The 22,456-nt window shown below is 42.8% G+C and overlaps 1 protein-coding gene across 1 annotated transcript in view; it reads right to left on the reverse strand.

Annotated features, from left to right (window-relative positions):
• The window catches only part of LOC139751591 (protein turtle homolog B-like), a 900,734-nt gene that overhangs the window by 863,469 nt on the left and 14,809 nt on the right, over nucleotides 1-22,456 (reverse strand). The gene's annotated exons all lie outside the window — the stretch shown is intronic.

The raw sequence follows: 22,456 nt of genomic DNA on the forward strand, positions 1-22,456 counted from the left end.
TTTTTTTTTGGGGGGGGGGTAGCATTTGTTTTATGTAAATACGAGTCTAATGCTATCTGGATTATCAGAGACTATATGCATTAGGATGTGATCGCACGGAAATACAAGATAGTAGCAGAGATATGTAAAAAATACACACATTATCTGAACAAAACTCACAGCTTACTGCATAACTCTCAATATCCTAACGCCATTTTATACCGCTTCGCAAATTAGATTTAACACCGACTCGGCATTACCCAATACCATGAAATAGATTCGCTTATAGATCAGCCAGGAATTAGGGCACATAATTTATCAGAACTACGTTTCTAAACTGTCTCATTGTTCAATGTTTTTTTAAAGACAGAACTCGTGTTAATAATTGAGTATCGGTCACCGGAAAGGTCAGATGTTTAGTCGATAGTCTACATATCTTTGAACCTGGAATTTCTGTAATCGCATCCCCTTAAGCGTAGGTTATAAGAGATGCTCCCCAGTGCCAAATATCTGCGGAAATACTTTAATGTACAGCTTTAAACTAAGCCACTTCGCTAAACACACACACATACAGAGGGAATGAGCTTCAGCACTCTGGGTACGAGAGGGACTTCGGCGTCCCAAACCTGTCGCCGAAGTCTCACACTAGCAGAATGGTTAAGATGACTCACCTGCTTTCTGGCAGATATGAGAATCTCAAGTATATGGCTAAGGAATATCTAGCAGGCTGTTCATATCTACTTAAGGCCAAAAGTAGAGGATTTTTGTCTAGTCACCGCACCTAAGCAAGCAGACAGAGCTAATAGAGAAAGTCCAGAGGAGTGTAACAAAATGAAGAATACAGAGTTACAGGAAAAGAGGCTAAAGGTTTTGAGTTTGCCAATACTGGAACAGTGTGGAACGAGGGATGACCTGATCACAGCTTAAAGGTTTAAAACAGATCGATAACGCGGACAGTGAGCAGTTCGTCGAGAGATGCAGGTGTAGATCAATAAGATCACATAACATGAATATAACCAAGAAACTTGTTTAAAAAGATGTAAATAAGTAATTTTATAGCATTTAGAGTGGTGGAATAAGACGACTCAGAACTTGGTTAATACAGACAGCAGACATGATAGCAGGGAATGTTCAAGAGATGAGGTGTATGGTATATAGAGTATATGGGTGTATATGGTATATAGTGCATATGGGTCCATCCAGAGAGCACGTAATGAGAAGGGTAACTGTAGAAGATAAATTTACAATTATCTTTATATTGCATACTCCCTCAAAGACTTTAAAAGATCTGCAACAAATATGCAATAATAACTGGGGAAACAATCAAGATGGTCACGAGATAGTAAACCTAGCACTTCATGGAGATGGAAGACTGCTGATAATGGGGGATTTCAACAATCAAGTGGATGACTTGGGGAATCTTTACTCTCATGGCGACAGAGAACCGTGGAGGCACGATTTCTTAAGTGTGTGTACAGGAAAATCCCCTATACCAGCTGGTCGATAAACACACTGGAATGCGATGGACTTGCACGCCATCATTACTAGATTTTATCCGCACATATGCTAGAACAGATCTTGAGATCATATAGATAAACCAATGGGAGAAATTAATCATGCAGTGCTTATGTTTAATTACATAGCAAATCAGAGGGTTAAAAGAGCAGAGATGTATCAAGAGTTATAGAGATACAATAGTGAATATCATACAGAACTTTATTCATGATAAATTGGGAAATGGATTTCGGTGTTCAGGAACGAAGGCTTTGTTGTGAAAGGTTCTGTGAAATTTACAATGGTGTAGGAATATGGGTTCCTCCAGCCTCTTTTACGGAGGGATATTTAAGAAAGAGGGAGGAATGGCCCAGTAAAAGGCGTCAAAAATGAAAGGAACCTTGAGGTATGCTGCTGTGAAGGTGTAGGCCATACTCCAGCTGTCCAGCATTTGTAAAGTAAGAGAGTGAGCAACGATTGTATCAGGATCAAAAAGGGAGGAACAAAGAAAGTTTGAAAAGAAAGATTGTGGGACAAGGAAGAAGAAATACCGAAACTTGCATAAATTCCTCAGGAATCAATTGTTAAAGAACTAATTAGGTAGTTGTAGAGGATAATGTAAGGATACGTGAGGAGCCAAATGACGGAGTTCAAGGAAGACACTGTAGCCCCAACACCAGCGAGACGGAGCAGGGAGGTAGTCTCAGAGCAGCGAGACGACGAGAAAAGATATGTACAGAGCATCAGATTGGGGAAGAGCAGTGTGGTTTCAGAAGTGGTAGAGGATGTGTGGATCAGGTGTTTGCTTTGAAGAATGTATGTGAGAAATACTTAGAAAAGCAAATGGATTTGTATGTAGCATTTATGGATCTGGAGAAGGCATATGATAGAGTTGATAGAGATGCTCTGTGGAAGGTATTAAGAATATATGGTGTGGGAGGAAAGTTGTTAGAAGCAGTGAAAAGTTTTTATCGAGGATGTAAGGCATGTGTACGTGTAGGAAGAGAGGAAAGTGATTGGTTCTCAGTGAATGTAGGTTTGCGGCAGGGGTGTGTGATGTCTCCATGGTTGTTTAATTTGTTTATGGATGGGGTTGTTAGGGAGGTAAATGCAAGAGTTTTGGAAAGAGGGGCAAGTATGAAGTCTGTTGGGGTTGAGAGAGCTTGGGAAGTGAGTCAGTTGTTGTTCGCTGATGATACAGCGCTGGTGGCTGATTCATGTGAGAAACTGCAGAAGCTGGTGACTGAGTTTGGTAAAGTGTGTGGAAGAAGAAAGTTAAGAGTAAATGTGAATAAGAGCAAGGTTATTAGGTACAGTAGGGTTGAGGGTCAAGTCAACTGGGAGGTGAGTTTGAATGGAGAAAAACTGGAGGAAGTGAAGTGTTTTAGATATCTGGGAGTGGATCTGGCAGCGGATGGAACCATGGAAGCGGAAGTGGATCATAGGGTGGGGGAGGGGGCGAAAATTCTGGGGGCCTTGAAGAATGTGTGGAAGTCGAGAACATTATCTCGGAAAGCAAAAATGGGTGTGTTTGAAGGAATAGTGGTTCCAACAATGTTGTATGGTTGCGAGGCGTGGGCTATGGATAGAGTTGTGCGCAGGAGGATGGATGTGCTGGAAATGAGATGTTTGAGGACAATGTGTGGTGTGAGGTGGTTTGATCGAGTGAGTAACGTAAGGGTAAGAGAGATGTGTGGAAATAAAAAGAGCGTGGTTGAGAGAGCAGAAGAGGGTGTTTTGAAGTGGTTTGGGCACATGGAGAGAATGAGTGAGGAAAGATTGATCAAGAGGATATATGTGTGTCGGAGGTGGAGGGAACGAGGAGAAGAGGAAGACCAAATTGGAGGTGGAAAGATGGAGTGAAAAAGATTTTGTGTGATCGGGGCCTGAACATGCGGGAGGGTGAAAGGAGGGTAAGGAATAGAGTGAATTGGAGCGATGTGGTATACCGGGGTTGACGTGCTGTCAGTGGATTGAATCAAGGCATGTGAAGCGTCTGGGGTAAACCATGGAAAGCTGTGTAGGTATGTATATTTGCGTGTGTGGACGTATGTATATACATGTGTATGGGGGGGGTTGGGCCATTTCTTTCGTCTGTTTCCTTGCGCTACCTCGCTAACGCGGGAGACAGTGACAAAGTATAAAAAAAAAAAAAAAAAATGTTTGTGTGTCCCTGGAGATGGGCAAAGTGCTAAGCGAGTGGAAAGAGAAACGTCATACTTTGTTTATATGAAGAAAGACAGAGAGGAAGGGCCGACCCACAAACAGTTCTCCCTGACGAGTGTGGTCTGCAAGATACTGGGATAAATAATCAGTAAGCAAATGAATGATTTCCTGCTCGGGATAACTTACCCAAGAGAGACTTTAAAGGACATGTGTAACGAACCTCTTAGGATTCCAAGAGAGAGTGAGCTCTGTCTTAGACAAAACAGAAGGCTGGGTGGATGAGTTGTATCTGGACCGCAAGAAAACATTTGATCGTCTACGGCATGGGATGCTAATTCAAAAGCCGAATCACTGAGAAGGAATAAGGAGAAAGACTCCTTCAATGAACACATTATCCTTTTAGTCAAAGGGAACAAAGGACGTGTGTCAGATGAGCCTTCGTGAAATGTGTGGAGATATCACCAGTGGAATTCCACTACCAGAACGATTATGTAAACATTGAACAGTTCGTCGAGAATGTAGATTCAGAACAGCCAGAGGACATAACATCAAGTTTAAGCAGCTTGTTAGAAATGATCTAAAGAAATACTTTTAAACCAGAAGAATAGCAGAAGAGTGGATTGAAGAGGGAGAGAATACAGTATTTGCGGACAGCATACAAAAGTCTTAAAATGTTGTATAATAGTAGAGAATGCTTAAGAGATGGGGCCCCACGAGTGTAAAATTCCCTCCCCATAGCTAACAGGTAATTATGAATAATTACGAATAGGTAATTACAAATAGGTAATTACACACAAGCCTCGTCCAAGCTCCGATGGGGTGGTCGGATGTGTGTCAATGACGCTCTCGAGCCGCCAGAGGTTTTATGTGTACCTAAGCTACCCCCCCTCACCCTCCCAGCTGGATGCTTGGATCCGAGACCTCATCCCGCCCCAACCTCCAATGACCGACGTCCGTCACCTCAGTGACCTTGTACCACCCACTGCTCGCACAGACAGATACAAGAACAGTCCTATACTTAATACTGTGTATGTCAGACGATTCATGAACAAGTGAATGATATGCGAGCAAATAGCTTAGTTTCCCACACTTACGATTAAGCAAATACTATGTGACTAACACAGCCAGTGTCAAGCTATTCATCATACAATGTTCAAATTTGAGTGAATAATGTATGTCAACCAATGTGTAAGTTTTCATGTAATGTTCAACTAATCACCATGAAATGCATGATGTAGAAACCATAGCATCTGCTCCGTTAAACCTAAAGTACTGTGTACAGACGCCTTGCTCATGTGTTTACCCAAAACTTGAGAGGTATCCGGTCCCATCCTGATCTGAATCTCTATTGTGATTAACTAGTTACGATAATGCTTCAAGTTCTACAATTTCTCCATCCGTGTATATTCAGCAGAATGGCTAACTCAGCTCAATAAACCGTTCTTTGTCTATCCACACACATTCATTATTCATCACACACACACACACACACACAGAACAGCGTGGCAGCAGCAACAGCAGTAGATGACTTCACTGGATGGACTGCAGGGTCCCCAGGCATTTTTGTACGAGAGGAAATTGTTGAAAGTCTCGTGAATTAAATATATCTTAAATGTGGCAAAGTGAGAAGCAAAGAGCATTGGGGACGAGAGGACCAGACATTTCAAATTAGATATCCAATGACTGATGCATTATCTAGTAAGGGTTGAAATCTTGCAACAGGCATTTATAAAAGGCGTAGTTGACCAAGAGATTGTGAGAATGGCTTGCAGTAATCCCAGAACCAAACTAGGCGAGAACATTTGAATTTTTGCGATTCATCATTAGATTCAGACGAGGTAAAAAGCACCATGACCTCACAGCGGGGATGATTTTTATATCAAAGAAAGCGAAAGGAAGACGGTTGTCCGAGGCTTAAAATGAATGACGAAAGATATGAATGAAGAGATAAAGAATGACACGTCCGAGATCATTAGGCTGGGGAAATCATTTGAAACTATCAACAGGATTAGATAGAGTTTGAGGAGGAAATAAAGTAAACGAGGAATAAAGTCAAAAGATCACGAAAAGTGGCATCAGACGAGAGTAGAACATAGGAAATTTAGAAATATAGTCAGCAGACATGAACACACACCAGAATCAGTCGAAAGGATATACGAGAAATCAAGGAATGTTACCAAAGGAAAGAAAGTGCAATAGATGAACAGAATCAGAAAAACAGGTGAAAAAAAGAAAAAACTATACATATTCCTGTAAATGTCAAATAGCGCCCATAGCACAGGTACTAGTGACTGATGGTAGAAAATGGCAGCATTACAAAAGTCAAGGCCAACTAAAGATAGAGCATGGCCTCTATTGAGACAGTGAAGCAAGAGTCATTGGGGCACAGAGCAACGCAGGGAATGATCAAATGAAGCTTAACGAGAGCGATCAGGGAGACATGGGTTGATGGATGGAATGTTTGAGAAAGTGCAGAATATGCAGGATCATCGATTGTTGACAATATAAAAAGATTTACGATAATGCCAAACGCATGGAGGTTGACGAATGAACACTGACAAATGGGTAACCCTTAAATCAAAACAATTATTGAAGCGGGAGGTGGACAGACGTAATTTGCTGGAGTGTCTTGGGTTAAACGAAAATCATATTCTAGGCAAAGAGGAATGGATGGAGGAAGGAAGGAATACCGTCAAAACGACTATTAGAAGCGACGGTTTCTTTGACACAAGAAATGAAGAGCACTGGTGGATACTGTCAAGACATAAGTAGACAGCTAGTAATGGCTACTGTCGCTTCAGGGTTAGATAGAGCCAGGAAGAAACTAAAATATGTTAAGTTAGAAACACGGAGGAATTAAGTGGAGCCTTCATCAGAGGTGTAAGACCAAAGGACGAATGAGAGTGAAGCAAAGAATTTAATCAAAGTAAATAACGGGAGTCATCAAGCCCCACCAGTATCAGAATTTAGAAATGTGAAGTGACGAAAAACATCATACAAAGGAATGGATGAAAATGCAAAAGGCTTGTCCTGAATGTTAAATAGATGGGATGCAAGGATCGAATCACGAAGAATGCGCCTGATATTTTAAGTTATAGAAACAAAATTTACTAAGATATAAGATGTCACCTATTTTGTCCAGAGGCACATGAGAAGGAGGGAAAGAGAAAACCAAAGAAAACCGACCGGCTTAACAAGGTACAGTCAAGTTTCAGGAAATACTGGAATGTGATCCTTCAAACAAAACAAAATGAGAAAAGTAGCTTCAGGAAAGAAGTGCTTGTTGTTGATAATATTCTCAGAAGAGCGTCACGTATATATTGGGTTGGTCGATAATTTGGTTACCCTGTGTATGCTAGTGTATATATATAGCTTTAATAAGATGTCCTTGACTAAGGCACTCAGGTGTTCAGTGGCCATAAATATGGTCACTGTGGTGGAAGGTAGGCGTAACTTGCAGTGGAGGGGGGGTCGGAAAATCGGTACCTCTAGCCTCCAATACAGAGGGAAGAGAGGTTCAGTAAACGATATGAAGAGCAAGATAGCTTCATGATAAGGTGTCGCGAACGTACGAGTTGCATGCTGACCATCCAGCATTTAAAAGATGGAAGGAAGTAAGGAACGAGTAACGCAGGATGAGAAAGGATGAACAGAAATATGGTGGATAAGGCAGGACACAATCCAAAATTTCCCCCATGAATTCATCATGAGTCAACTGTCGTTTTAAGAGCAACTAAAACAGCCAAGGTTATTCAGTGGCAAGAGTTATAAATGATGTAAGGTTAAGCAAGGAACGAAATCACAGGGTCAAAAGTGTTTTCATAGTGGAAGACACCATAGTCCTCGCACCAGAGATATGGATTGTACAGGAAGTCTTGAAAAGTATTGAAATGTCGAGGAAAGACGAACACAATACCAAAATGGTCTTGATCCACACAAGGCTCAGAGTCCAGATGAAAAACAACAAAGGTGTTACCTGAATATAGTGACAGGAGGCTAAAGGCCTTGATTTCGCTCATCAAGGAAGACAGACGAGTGAGGGGCAACCTGGTCACAACCTTCTACAACACATCGATGACGTGGACTGAACATTTCTGCACGAGATGTAGAGAATGAAGAATCTTGTGGAATGTGCTATGAAGAAACACTTTTATAGTATACGAGCGGTGAATGAATGGAATGAATAGAATGAGGACATTTATAATGCAGACAGCATACAGGATATTCAAAAGGTTTTACGATAGCGGAGAATATTCAATAGGTTGAGCCCAAGAGAATAAACCTCCCTTCCAATATAGTACAAATAGGTAATCACACACACACACACACACACACACACACACACACACACACACACACACACACACACACACACACGTTTTGTCATTTGATACAAGATTGCTTCCTAAAAGTTTTCATAATCTTTTAATGATGGAAAATGGCTACATGCATAGAAGATATACATAGATTTTAAAAGCTGCAAGACTGTAGAGGATGTTCAAGATATAGCGCCCCACCAGTGTAAAACTCCCTCCCCTTACAGTTCACATGATAAACACAGTAGTCGAAATTAATCTGCCCAGAGGTGTACACAATGAGAAGAGGAAGCAGAAAGATAAAGGAGGAGAGGTAATGGTCCTCTTAATTACGGTAAAAAGAAAATCCAGAAGATATTCATGGATGACTCCTCCAGACGGAACATAGATATAATCACGCTGGGAAGAAAGTACACAATTTTGCTATTAGTTTACAACTCTCCAAGGAAATACAATGACTCAGGTCACGTGTACAATGATAACTTATGAATTGCTGGGATGGTAAAGGGAGCCAGCGAGACTCCCTCAATGAAGGTAGTAAGGTAGCAATTAAACACGAGCTGCTAACCAGGATTAAATTCTCAACGTTTCGACGGTCTGTCTTCCTCGGGAGGATCAAATCATGATTATCAGCTCGTGTCTCATTGCTATCTTACTACCCATCTGTCAGGACGAACAACACTCCATCAATGAAGATGGTAAGTTGTTGATAATGAGTGGGGTGTTCAACGACTGGGAAATAGACTAGGAGTACTTGGATGCTCATGGGAACAAGGAGATTCATGTTCCTGTAGTATTTCCTGTATCAACACTTGAGGGAGAATACGAGATCTTGCGTGAAACAACACGCCATCAATACTCGACCTTGTCTTTACACAACACAGAAATAGAACACATCAAATATGAAGCACCGGCGGGAAAGAACTGTCATATAGTACTAGAATGTTGCTCCGTGGTTCAGGAGGACGAGATAAGGGGAACCAGATGAAGCAAATGGCCCAAAAAGGATATACATGTAAGACAACTATGATGTGCCGATCAAGTAGATTGCTAAAGGAAATTCTAAAGTAAAAGTATAAACAAGTGATGTAGGAATCCGAACATGTGTGTCATGGAGAGCTAAAAGAGGAAGAATCAAATGGTATGAGTCAGGGTTCAACTTGAGATGCCAAAGAGCAAGAGAGATCAGGGAAGCAATGTTAGGAGGGAACAAGTTACAAGAAACAGAGGGATTTAGTGATCGAAATTTACGCGATCTGCCGCCAAATTTTCACACGAGGAAACATGTGAGAGAATAATTCACATTCTAGTACATAGATTAGAAAATGTTTTGCAAGTTATTCACAACATTTTTAACCAAAACAGCAATATACTTCTCAGGTCTGGTCACATCACCTAAAGACAGACCATGAAGAGACTGAGAAGGTCCAGAGAACAGCATTCAAACTGGTACCAGAACCAAGAAATCTTAGCTGCATTGAAGAGATGAAGAATACACATCAGTCCACCTTAGGAGAGAGAAGGGAGACCTGATGACAGAATTCAAATTTCTAAATGAAGTGAATAATGCCGGAAGTCAACACTTCTGCACAAGGTGCAGCACCAGAGTTACCAAAAAGCCATGATCAGAACATGAGAAAGCAGCTGGTTGAGAAGGACGTCAAGAAATACCAGTTTAGTATAGATTAATGGCTGTAGTTCGTCAAGCCAAAGAAACCGAAGACATTAGCTACTTTCACAGAATTGAAAATCTTCTCGATTGTGCATAAAAGATACAGATGGAACCATGAGAATGTTAAACTTTCTCCCCGTAAACAGGTAGAAGATAATTACTTTCAGAAAGACACAAGTAAACACTCTTAGGAAGAGGTGCATGTAATCGTACAGCATATGATCCATTGCAACATTCCTTGAAATACAGGGAGCAATGACTAGACCAGGTTCAGTACGCATGCATTTCCTCTGTACAGCACTGGGGTAAGTTACTCTGGACCAACAATTTATGAATTCTTTACTACACTGGACCAAGTTAGTGTGGACCATTAAGTTATGAGTGTTATAAATGGGTGAAGAGCCTTATAATGTTGAGACAACTGACGTGTCAGAAAGAGAGCAAGGCGCTCCTCAGGGTCGTGTATCTAATGTTTTATTTTCCTATCACGACAGAGACTCGTTGTACGGATCAGAGGAACATCTCACCTCTCTCTCGCTCTCTTTCCCTCCCTCCCTCCCTGTGGCCCGTCTCTCCTGCCCTCCTCCATCTCTGGCCACGTCTCGGTCATTACCCTCGAGACAGGAGGTGGTCAGCCAGGCGTCAGCCCCGGTGCAGGATGGAGCCGGCGGCGGCAATAGCCCGGTACACCGCCTCACTGCCGAGCGAGGCTCGGGTGGAGGAGGATGGATCACTCCCGCCAGGGATATACAGTGGCAGTTATCGGTTAAGTGGAAAGCAGTGTGAAACTGCCGTGTAGGGTGTTAGAGAGAGAGAAGGAGAGAGAGAGAGGAGAGAGAGAGAGAAGGAGAGAGAGAGAGAAGGAGAGAGAGAGAAGGAGAGAGAGAGAGAAGGAGAGAGAGAGAAGGAGAGAGAGAGAAGGAGAGAGAGAGACATAGTACTCACACACTGATCAGAAGCCCGTTTTCCATGTGTGGATCTCTTGATAACATGATGTATCATCAAACCCCTTGATGTTACCGTGTTGCCCAGGATTGTGCAACTCTCTGTTGCTTTCTATGATTATATCGTTTGGCTTTAGTCTTCCTAGCGCCACTACAATCCTCTTAGAGTTTGTTTAGTCTGGTTGCCTCGGGCTGTACTAAACGGGTATGTTCTGGAAGAGAGTTGTTCGAGACTAACTGCGAGTGATAACGGCATAGAGGAAGTCCATGTTCAAGGCACCGGCTGGTGGGATACCGTCGACTGTGTGAATTATTAATGGTGTGGGCGACAGGACGCTGCTCTGGGGTACTCCACTTAGTATAGGAGCTTTTAGGGGCGTTGCAGAGTTGATGATTTCTGCGGTGGGTTGGCTTGGAAAATGACTAATTTTTTCCGTGGTCTCCGGTATACCATGTTGTAACACACTATTGCCGGTTCTTAGTACACACCAAGACTCTCTCTCTCCGAATCACTATACAATTCATTCCCATTTATTTACAAATGGCGATTTCTTCAGCTGCAGTCGAAAATACTGAGTCTGTGCTTTCGCCCTTCGAGAACAGTAGCGATTTAAAACATTGATGTTTAAAGACATGGTAATACCTGCCGTAACCTACTCACCCGTGCCGATGTTCGACGTATCCAAATGTTTAAGAGGAAACAAATGAAAAAAATACCTGTACATGGTAAACACCTTTGAAGAGCAAGAATGACTGAAGATTTAGCTAGTCGTTTCATACCTGATAGAGGCAGAGACTTGACAACGATGGTACAAACAACAAGCAAATCCGAGATCTGGACAACAAACAAGGGGCACCTCTGGTGCCTTCGAAGCCTCAAAGTACTTAGGAAGGATGCAGTCCTCCATCGACGTATACAATGGACAAAGTTTACCTCAGCTTTGTGATCATCCTTCAGGAACCAAAGATTCAACATCAATACATACTCACTCCTAAGCAGCTGGGGTATATAAACAAGGCACCAAAAACACTTTCAGATAATCAATAACACCACATACATGTACACACCTCAGTCTTCAATTCCATTTCAAGCTATCCCTTCCCCTGTCCCACCTTTTCTTCCTCCCTCTCTAACCACCTCAATGAAAAGTAAACACCTGCCTATATCGTTTAAGCGTAAAGGTCAGCGCATCTCCTGCTTGTCTGACAAGCTCCACATACTGCATAGTTGAGCATAGCTGGTTATCTTGGGTTCATCTGAAACAGTTTCCGCCGTCATTACAGTCTATCACAGATTCCAGAACTCAATCCCATGTACGTGTTTGTTTTGTTTCGGTTAAGATAACATTACTTTCCATCATTCCTGCTGGGCTCACAGGAATATTTGTTTGTTGCCTTCTCAATATACTCTTCTGATCATCTTTTGAATATTCAATTATTCTACTTCTCTTATTTGCAAAGTTTCTAGTCTTCGTACATTTTCATTAATTTCTTTTAATTTGTTGCCTGGCAGAGATTATCCTCCATCTCGCACTTCTCCGTAGTTCAAGTTTCTCCAACTTTTATTCAGACTCCATGAATTCCATTCCCTGAATTTTGCATGCAGACTTTTTTGTATTAACTCAACTTTATCAATCTTGGTTCCATTTTCTGGTGACCTCAGCAACACAGCAGGATTTTATTATGTTCATCATTTATCAACATTATCATGATCACTTATCCAACTCTTGGTAGATAAAATAAAAGTGTGTGATCTTCACAATCTGGCCTTTCATATCAACTCCCAGATTTGTACTAAATCTTCACATTCAGTCTTTCATATATCGGTCCCTTGTTAGTTGTCACTTTAGGATCATTCACGAATCCGTCGTTCAAAATTTCCTCTACCTACACGCATCTTCAATCCGCAGTTCTGTTTCAGATGGCAGTCGAGATCCCGTAAACCATTATAAGCCCCAAGCTTAACCATCGAGGAATAGCTTTAAGTACGTGTGTGTGTGTGTGTGTGTGTGTGGTGGTTAGGGAACGTCTTTGGGGCAAAGCAAGGAGTTGGTGGAAAAGCAAGAGGTAAGGAATGGGTAGCACTACCGATCAAGCAGTTGTGGGAGTATGCGAAAGTGGAAGGATGAGATACGCAGACAGACGGAGGTAGAAATGAAAGTAGGTTGCGAGTGTTAGTTGATTATTGGTGATTATGCACTTGGCATTGATAAGATTGATAGCTGAGAGAGATGTGGTAACGAGGAGAATGTATGAGAGAACTGAAGAGGGTGTGCCGAAAGGTTCTGGCCTTTTGAGAATACGAGTGAGGAAAGTATAACTATGAAATAAAGAAAAGGAGAATAGCAAGGAAGAGGTGGAAGGATAGAACCTTGGAGTCTGAGCATGCGGGAGCGTGCAAGGCGTGCTAGGGACGAAATGAATCGGAGCGATGTGGTTTACAGATGGACTGAACCAAGGCATGTGAAGCAGCTTGAGGACACACTGTAATGTTATATGCGGCCTGGTTGTGGAGAGGGGGTTTCGGTTCATCATTGCGCTTGAGGGCGCGAGAGCCGAGGTGAGGGAACGAGGCCTTTCCTTTGACCCCAAGAGACACCTCACTAACACAGGAAAATGCGAAGTGTCGAAGAAAAAAGATTAATGATGATAACAGCAGAAATAATTATTATAGATTACATAAATTCCGCACATGGTCTACTTGGGACGACGCTGCAAACCAAGTTCTGCCTCTTTTTATTCCCTTAAAGATTATTTCTTTGTAGGTTTTTTCGTAAAATTTTCAAAAACACGTTTCAAATTTCAACAACTTAAGGCTTGAATTACAGTAAATACCTTTGAATATTTTGTACACTTCAATATTTCAATAAAGGTTACACAACTTATCTTTTTTTCTCTTGGAATTTCAATGAACCCGGTTTACCTTACTTCCTGGGCGCTAGAGGGTTTACTTGACGAGGGTTTTATAATTACTAATCAAACCTGAGTCGGATCTATGCAGCAGCTCTCAATGGGGATCAGTAGCTTGGGTAAATCCACTAGAAATAAAACGCAATTTTATGTCATATCTTTTATAAATGCTTCTCGATCCCCAAAAAATCATTTTTTAGAAAACGACATCCATGTATCTAGTTGGTCTTGATGTACCAGGTAGCAATGGGTCATCCGCCAGTCACCACGCCAACTCCATAGTCATCAGGCACTCGGACACAAGAGTTCTCAGTGTATTTACAAATGTTTCCATCGCAAGACCTACAGTTTGCAAGAGCTGACGGCATGGTGCTGCGAGAGGTTTTCATGTTGGAAGAGCAGAGCAGGTTTAATACTGGCATTTGTCGGCCGAATTCAAAACAGTGCGTAGTCTAACAAAGATGTGGCACAGTCTCGCCTGGCCGAAAGTATAGCAGCAGCCGGAGCAAGTCTTTCTTGTGGGGAGGTGGCGAGGGAGAGAGGGGTCGGGATGACGATATAGTTGAGGGTATTACTGTATCCTGCCTTAGATGCGTAGGAGAGACTCACAGAACAGACGGTGTAGCAGATGCCAGGAGGAGTCTCTCCTGTGGGAGTTGTAAAGGATACATTTGCAGAGCCGAAGGTACAGCAGCTATCGAGGATAGTCAGTCTTTTGGCGAGTAGGTAAGGGTTATGTTTTCCAGAGCTCCAGGAAGGACGTATTATGGGCTACATGGGTCGTGTGTGGTGGATGTAGAGGGCAAAAGACCGTCTGCAGCATAGCCAGATCCCGACAACGTCAGCGACGGGACTAGGTAGGCCTTCCGTTAATCAGACACTAGAGGTAAGACGGGCTGCAGTATGGGAAAGCCTTAGCCACTAGTGGGAACAAACTCCTCAGCTTCAGCAGTGGGAATCCCCACCTCACACTCAGCAGTAGGAACACCCACCTCAGCCTTAACAGTGGGAGCCACCACCTATGATAATGACTTCACTTCTCCCTTCACATGAAGTGTCTACATACGATTTCATCTCCCTTTCACACTGCTCTGTCTGTGTACAACTTTACGACTGTGGCTTCTTACCACGAGGCTCTGCTCTCGCCATAGCCACACGCAGAGATCCTTTTTGCTGTGGAGCCGAAGCCTTCTGTTGTCCTCTTTAATCATCTGAAACAATTAGACACAACCTTAGTTCCCAATCGTCACGGCCACTCTTCTAACACATCAACTTCACCTCCGAACTCTCCCATTATTCAAACACTATTTTTATTCCCTTTGGGGTCCTCACTCGAAACGCCATCTTTAATTCTTTGAGAGAACTGACGGCTATCTTTGCTAAGCTTCAAAACGTTCACTTTCCCTGGAATGGGTACTATCTCTGGTCGGGATGCCTTGTGTGTTGAACGCATCCCATAGGTTATCTTGGATGGGATGGATTCCTAGATCCCATATTCTTTAAAATCTTTTCCTCCTCAATCGTGGTTTGATCGCTGCTGCTCTGATGCCTGTTGCATCAGATACGGTACGTACTAGACCATGAAAGTCTTTGCTCCCTCTGAAAGCCACTACGCTTTTATTTCCGCTCAGGTCATTGCAAGACACTGCTCCGACGAAGAGCCAAGCGCACTTTCACGAAAAAACAGTGCCGACTTAACTCCTCCTCGCATATCAAATATTTATTGGTCTTTAACCATAAACAACTACAAGTTCTGTTATCAAATCTTCCTCGTTTACTCAGACCTGTTCAATCTATTGCCAACTTTCCAGCTGATAAAGCTGCTTTTTTTTTGTACCTTGTTTTCCTCTATTTCATATCATTCAGCTTCTAATCGTCTGCTCCCATCTCCTCCCACTGAACCTGTGAAGACTCGTACATTCTCATCACGCAGGGTCTTCCAGGTATTCTCCCAACTCCAGACAAAGTACATGTCTCAGACTGCATACCCTCTCGAGTTCTATGGGAGTGTGCCTCTGAGCTAGCACCAACCCTTGCTCGTCTATTTCGCCTCGGTTTAAACAAACAAACTTTCCCTTCCGCTTGGAAGCAGCCTTGGTGCAGCTCATCCCTTAGAAAGGAGACCGCTTTAAACCTTCCAACTATCGCCCTGCTGCTCCCGCTTCTGCTACACCCAAAGTCTTGAAATTCTCACCTTTTTAAACTCAAGAATCCCATTCCCTTCCTTTCGATCACCAGTATAGATTTCGTAGACCTAGGTCTACTGGTGATCTCTTGAGTCTAATGTGATTCACCTCCGGTCCTTCTTTATTAGGGATTTTAACCAAGCATTAGTCGTATCCCTCGACGCCTCAAAGCAATGGACAAGGCCGTGACATAAGCCTCTGCTTTCTAAACTCCCTTCTTTTGGTTTCTTTGTTCTCTAATGCACAGTTTCCTTTTTGTAACAGTCGTCGATGGAGCCACTTGCCCTCCATTCCTATCAATAGTGGTGTTCCTCAGAATCTGTCCCATCACCTAGTCTCTCTTGCAGTAAACGATCTTTTCGCTTCTACTTCTACCCCTATTAACTTTGACGCTGATGATTCCACTTTGAATACTTCATATCACTTTTCCTGCCTTCCTTCCTTGATCACTCGTTCTCTTTCTCTTACTGGTCATACTTCCTCCGTCATTTCGGCCCTGTGCAGCATTTCGGAATGGTGAAGCGGTAACCTTGTAAAATGTATAAGGTCTAAAACGCAATTTCTCTCTATATATCTTTGAGAACGATTTGTTTTCCCTCTGCTCATTTCGAGATCATCATACAGCAACCTTGTAATGATATATACATGTTGGGCAAAACCATTTCATCTTCTCTTGTCCTGGGAACTCTACAATATCAACATGACAAAGTCATCTTCCCGAAAGCTGACAGTGTTGTACAGGTGCCGTAACTATTTTCTTCTGGGCAGCTGTTTCACATCTGCAGGAGTTCTTTTCTCCCAAGTGGGGAATACTGCTTGCACATCTGAGGTGGCTCATCCTCCATCTTAACTTGTACTGGATCAAAAGCCTTCGGTGTCACTGATCCTCCTGGCTTTACCTCCCCTCAACAATCCCTCTCTATGCTCCTCGGTATCGCTATTCTGTATCTATTCTTTAGGTATCATTCTGGCCATTGTTCTGACGAACTGTCTGCATGCGTCATCCCACATCCAAAGTTTGCTCCCCTGGCACGGGTTGGTCTGCAGCTTCCCAAAGTTTGTGTGTGGAGACCTGACACTCGAGTATTGGCTTTTATGATGCTTCATTTTGTCTTTCCTTCTTATACAATTTTTCCAATAAATTCAAAATCACAAACACCTGCGGAGCGCCGATTGATATTTTTTCTTTTGCTTTTTTTCTTTCACCAGAAATGGCATTAATTTGGGCATGTTTTTCACTTGCCATGTCGGTCATCATATCAAAATGACGATATTGCTCGGTAGGCGAATTTCATTTTCATCCTGCTATAAGGTCGTATATTTTGACTGACCATTAAATATCTTCCTAAGAATTTACTCTCTCCTTGTATACTCTAGTGCTTTCTTTGGCCTTATAAATTGATTCTTCTTTTTAAACCTTATTATTTCTTATACATCAATGTATTACTATGGAGTTCTCAGTGATGGGTCAACTTTGGTATGTTCGTACCCCACTGACTCTGTCCTGGTACCTGTGGGTGATGATGTGTACCACTGGTGGCAGAACACCGTCTCTCAGATACAGCAAGATACCGTCTTGCTCTCTACTACGAAAGTGACGTGTGTGGTGCGCGATGATCAACACCTGGACACATGACGCGTGGACGCTGTGCACGCAGGTGACATACAGTGCCAGGTTCAGTTCACACCATACGATATAGTGATGCTGTACACACACATGGTGTAGGTGTTCGACTTGCAGACTGCAGACATGGTAGAGACATGCGACGCTGTGCATTAAGCATGTATACTGCGGAGTTGATAAAGAATATCAAACTATTCTCGACAAAGATATTCATACTGAAGACATTCATATATTCAGTCTAAGATATACGTAATACATTTCCATGTTTCATTTATTGGAGATCTGACTTATTTCTATTAAGTTTTATGAAGTGAGAAAGACGACGATAAAAATATTTGTCGATAGAAGACTGGTGTGTCCTCATCCCCGAGTCATAAGTTCTCCCAGCAGCCCACACTGCTATTGTTCCCCAGTGGCTGTGCCTGTCGTGGTTCATACGTCATAAACTTTAACCAGACCGGGGGAACACGGGAAAGTCGGAACACACGAGGGACACGGGAGACGTGACATACGAGGGTTGTAGGGTACACGGGACACGCAAGGAAGACGGGCCACACGGGGGAACATGGAGCACACGCAGAACACTTGACCAGCGGAGAGAAAAAGTCACATGGCGAACACGGAGCACACGTGGAACACGGAACACCCCGGAAGTAATACGGTGTGCGGCCACGCCGTGCCTGGGGTATTATACCACCACCACAGAGGTGTACACTGATGTCTGTAGAGATCAACACAGCCACACACCAACAGGTCGGTCCTTGGTGAAGCTCCGGACCTCGCCAGACGCTGAAATTCGAGAGACTTGACACGAGAGGGGACCAGGCAGGAATTATTGTTGCCCAGATCGGGATAATATTTATGGCCGTCGTGACCCTTACTGTCAGATTATTGCTACTCTGGAGAGTGTAGTACCACATATTAATCCGTCATGCAATAAACCACACGCAGGATTTTCTCCTGCGACCATTTGATTATGAACTTGTATTTCAGAGCAAGGGACGTGTGTCTGGTGTGTATTGCTTGAGGGTTAATGATGCCGTGCTTTGGCCAACACAGTCTAGCGCACTCGGTGCACCACACATAACACGAGGCTCTTGTGGTATCGCTGCTTACAAACATATGAGGAAGGTGTGGAGCCAGTGGAAAGTTGGAGACGGAAGGTTGACCTACACATATGAGGAAGGTTTGGAGTAAAGTGCGACTCTGGAAAATGATGGAAGACGGGTCTAACCCTCAAACACTTCTCTGCGAGCCAGACGGAATGACTTAACACATCTGTCTGGCCCTTATACCATAAGCACCGAATTGCAAGGTATGTCAACCTTAAACAAACCAACTGGACTAATATGATAGACAACAATGAAGCCTAAAGATTCTAAGCTTTATTCAGACATGGATTTGATTCAGTTTATCAGAGCTTGTCATGTGACAATATTCTCTGTTCATATATCAAAGAAGTTTATCCCTTCGTAAGTGGGTAAGTGTCAAGTAAAAAGCAGCACCACACAGAATTTCTCTATCGCCCTGAAACAGCATTTTAAGTCGAGATAAGAAGAACACAGAGAGACAACCCGATTTCAAGAAGGATGCAGGTGCTGGCGACCTGACAGTAATGGTAGGAGAGGCAGCAGGTGGGGAGAGGCGGGCCTTTGTGACCTGACAGTAAGGGTACGAGAGGCAGTAGGTGAGGAGAGGCAGGAGACGCTGACAGTAATGGCAGCAGGTGAGTGAAGGTTGGGTGTGTGTGTGAAGGTTCGTTTTTCTTTGTGGGGAAGGGCAATGGGAGTACGTGAGAGGGATAGGTAATAGGAGTCACTGTAGATGAAGTTATCTTTAGCTTTGTTTTGAATTACTGTAGAGACAGGACATTAAAGGAGAAAGCAACTCTACACACACATCTCCATCTTGCTTAACTCCCAGCACGAAAAAACAAAAATGGTGAGAAGACACACCAAACAGTATGGGAAACGTGTATTGCAATGGAACTTTCAAAGAGAATTGCGAGCACGAAGAATATCCTTTTAACTTCGCGATCTGTTGCTGAGCTGACATTTGACAAGAATGACAAGTTGAAACACTTTTTGGATCAGGATTATTCATTCACATCAGATATCCCTAAAGTAATTGTCTAGTCTTGCTTTGAAGGTGTTGCTGGTCTTTGAATCTTCTACATCTGGTTTTATAATCTACATCTTTACATATGAACAAAGTTTTTCTACACGTTGCTATTACCTCTTCCACAGTTCTTTAAACCGTTAGTTCTGCTCATCAAACCTGTCGAATGCTAAGACATTTTCATATCCTTCCATCCATCCTCAAAACGCCACATGAACCTTACCAACCAAGCAGCCAATGAGCGATCACCTCAGCCGATCAGCTCCACCCACCTATCTCCACCCGAGCCACCAGAATAACGACCTCTGATCCATCGCAACCCCGATAAGTGTGACGAGTGTGTTGACAATTGTGTACTATGCACCACGGGTCAGATTCAAACCCTGGGAAGAGCATTCGGATACCTTACGAGGGTCAGCGTTCCTGGGAAACTGGAGAGGGATTGAATGCAGGAAGAGCCAGGTAGGTAGGTAGGTTGGGTAAGGAATTCAGGACTTTAAATGTCGGAAGAAAACGTTACAGGTTATGTAAGTCAACTAGGAGGAAGCACGAACATGAAATGTATTTGAATGAAAAAGATATTGTAGGAAGGGGAAAATATAATCATTGAGGAAAAACACAAGAGAATTCTCTAGATACGCAAGAAGCAAAGAAAAACAAAGTACACTTTAGATCCATTACCCAATAATAATGGCAGCTTTAACTTGCGAGTCTGAGGAAATCAATTTCCTTTAAAAGGTACTTCGATTCGATGTTTATCATATGTTCGTCTAATATACCACAAGAACAAACTACATTTCTTGGGAGAGTAAATGAAAATTGTACGTGAAGATACCAAGTGCACTGAGCTACTTAGATACTTGAATTAAAATCTAAACAAGTCAGCTGGTCCTGACGTGAACAAGCCAGCTGGTCCTGACGTTATCTGCTATTGAATGCCGCAAGAAGTTAGCCAGCAAATAGCTTCACTGACCAACAAATCACTGCGGGAGGAAAAACTGCCAAAACACTGGAAACTTGCAAACATAACTTTTCCCAGAAAGGAGATAGAGAGAATACCTTTCGAGTTACTACTATCCACTTAACTTTACAACTGTACTGGGAATAACTTTTTCTAAAACTATAACTAGACAAAATCGTTGAATCTACAGTTGATAGACTGATAACCAATTATAAACATGGATATCCGAATAAAAGAATGTCTAACATATCGGACAGAATCCTTTGGTCAAATACATAGTAAATGCAACTCCAAAACGCCTTCTGATGATGTATACCTTGACATCCGCAAGGCTTTTGATAAAGTGCTACACAGAATCCTGCTAAGGATAGTCATGCTCAAAACATAGGAAATCAAATGTGAATGTGGTTTGCAAACTGGCTGCCGGTAAGAGACACAGATTATTCAATATGAAGCATCTGACTGGTTTCAGGTGACAAATGGTGTACCACAAGGCGCAGGCGCAGTCCTGGGACCCATACTTTTTATCATCTACATTAACGACCTGGAGAGAGGACTCGCTAGCAGAATTTTGAAAATATGCAAACGACACAAACTTACGATACATAACCAGCCAAGGAATGTTGCCCGAAGATTCAGATAAACTGATAATGGCATGTAATACACGGCAAATGGACTTCGCCAAACAAATGAAAAATATCGCACTTTGGCGCTAAAACTATAAATCATGAAGACAACATTTAAAGTAAACGATTATAAGAAAAAAGATCTTCAAAAAAAACTATCAAGTGAGGACCTGAAATTTGAGAATAGAATATGAAACGAAGAATGAAAAACTGTGTCCTTACCAGAGCTGACTAGGAATCTCTTGCTACCTTCTGGTCACCAAACCTGATCAAAGGTGACGAAAAAGTAAAAAAAAACAAATTTGTAAAGTAACCAAAGCGATCTCATCACTCAGGAGTAAACCGTGTGGTTAAAGACTCCGAGACCCAAGATTTATCCTTACTAACAAAGGTCAGACTCACACGAGATCTACAACAAGATTACAACATGATGAATAATTTCGACATCATAACATACAAAATCTTATATACAATGAACAGAGATTCACTGGCCAAAAATAGCTTTGTGAAGATTAAAGTCAGTAAAGGTTTTACAGCTGTGGAACGGTACAGCAGTATGATAAGCTAATACCTAGCATACGTCAGTGATAATGTTACGAGTATAGAATCTTGCCCCCACCAAGAGATATTTCAACCTGTCTTTCTTTTCCAGTATCCAGCCCAGCAGTTTGTAAAATTGGTTGGGAACTTTTCCCGTTCACGCTTTCCCATAAAATTTCCATGGCAGTATACTTCCTCCTTACATGATTTTTACTTTTTTCTTTTTACTTTCACACAGTTGAACTGGCGGGAGAGGTGGGTGGCGAGGCGCACTCTTGATTGCTCTTCCTGTTCTTACCACAATTTAGGTTAAGCCAGCAGATAATCTCGTCATGGACCATCAATTCTCAAGTCCATCTGTCCTTCCCACTGCTGTCACGTACGTAGGCGGACAGAGAGGGGAACTAACCTCTAGGGGAGGTTCACTAATAGAGGGGAGAAGTACAGATGACCTTTAAGGGCAAATTAGATGGGAGAGGGGTGGCAACATTATGGGCGAGTGGGGAGGGAGACTGGTGTCATGTAGGTCGTAATGGGGGGCAAAGGGGGGGGTGGCAGACGACACCTGCAGGTGTGAGGAGGGGTCAGATGACCTCTGGGGCACATCAGGGGGAAGAGGGGTAAGGACCTTTGGGGCATATTAGGGGTAGAAGGGAGGCGGTGCAGGTATATTCTGAGGGCACGTTCGAGGGCAGAGAGGAGAGGAACAGCAGATGACCTCTGGGGTCAGGCAACCTTACCTAGAGGTCATGACCAGTGAAGACCATCTCACCACCGTACGGGATTGTTACCTGGTCAACAGTGTTTTACACAGGAGGTGCAGAAAGTAACATACCAGACTACATCGGCAAGCGACGGTCCAAAAGGGAAGATTGATATGACATAAGTGCGTTACCTGCCTGGCTGCACCCTGAGCGAAA

This window comes from Panulirus ornatus, chromosome 11, assembly GCF_036320965.1.
Source record: "Panulirus ornatus isolate Po-2019 chromosome 11, ASM3632096v1, whole genome shotgun sequence".
NCBI classification, from domain to species: domain Eukaryota; kingdom Metazoa; phylum Arthropoda; class Malacostraca; order Decapoda; family Palinuridae; genus Panulirus; species Panulirus ornatus.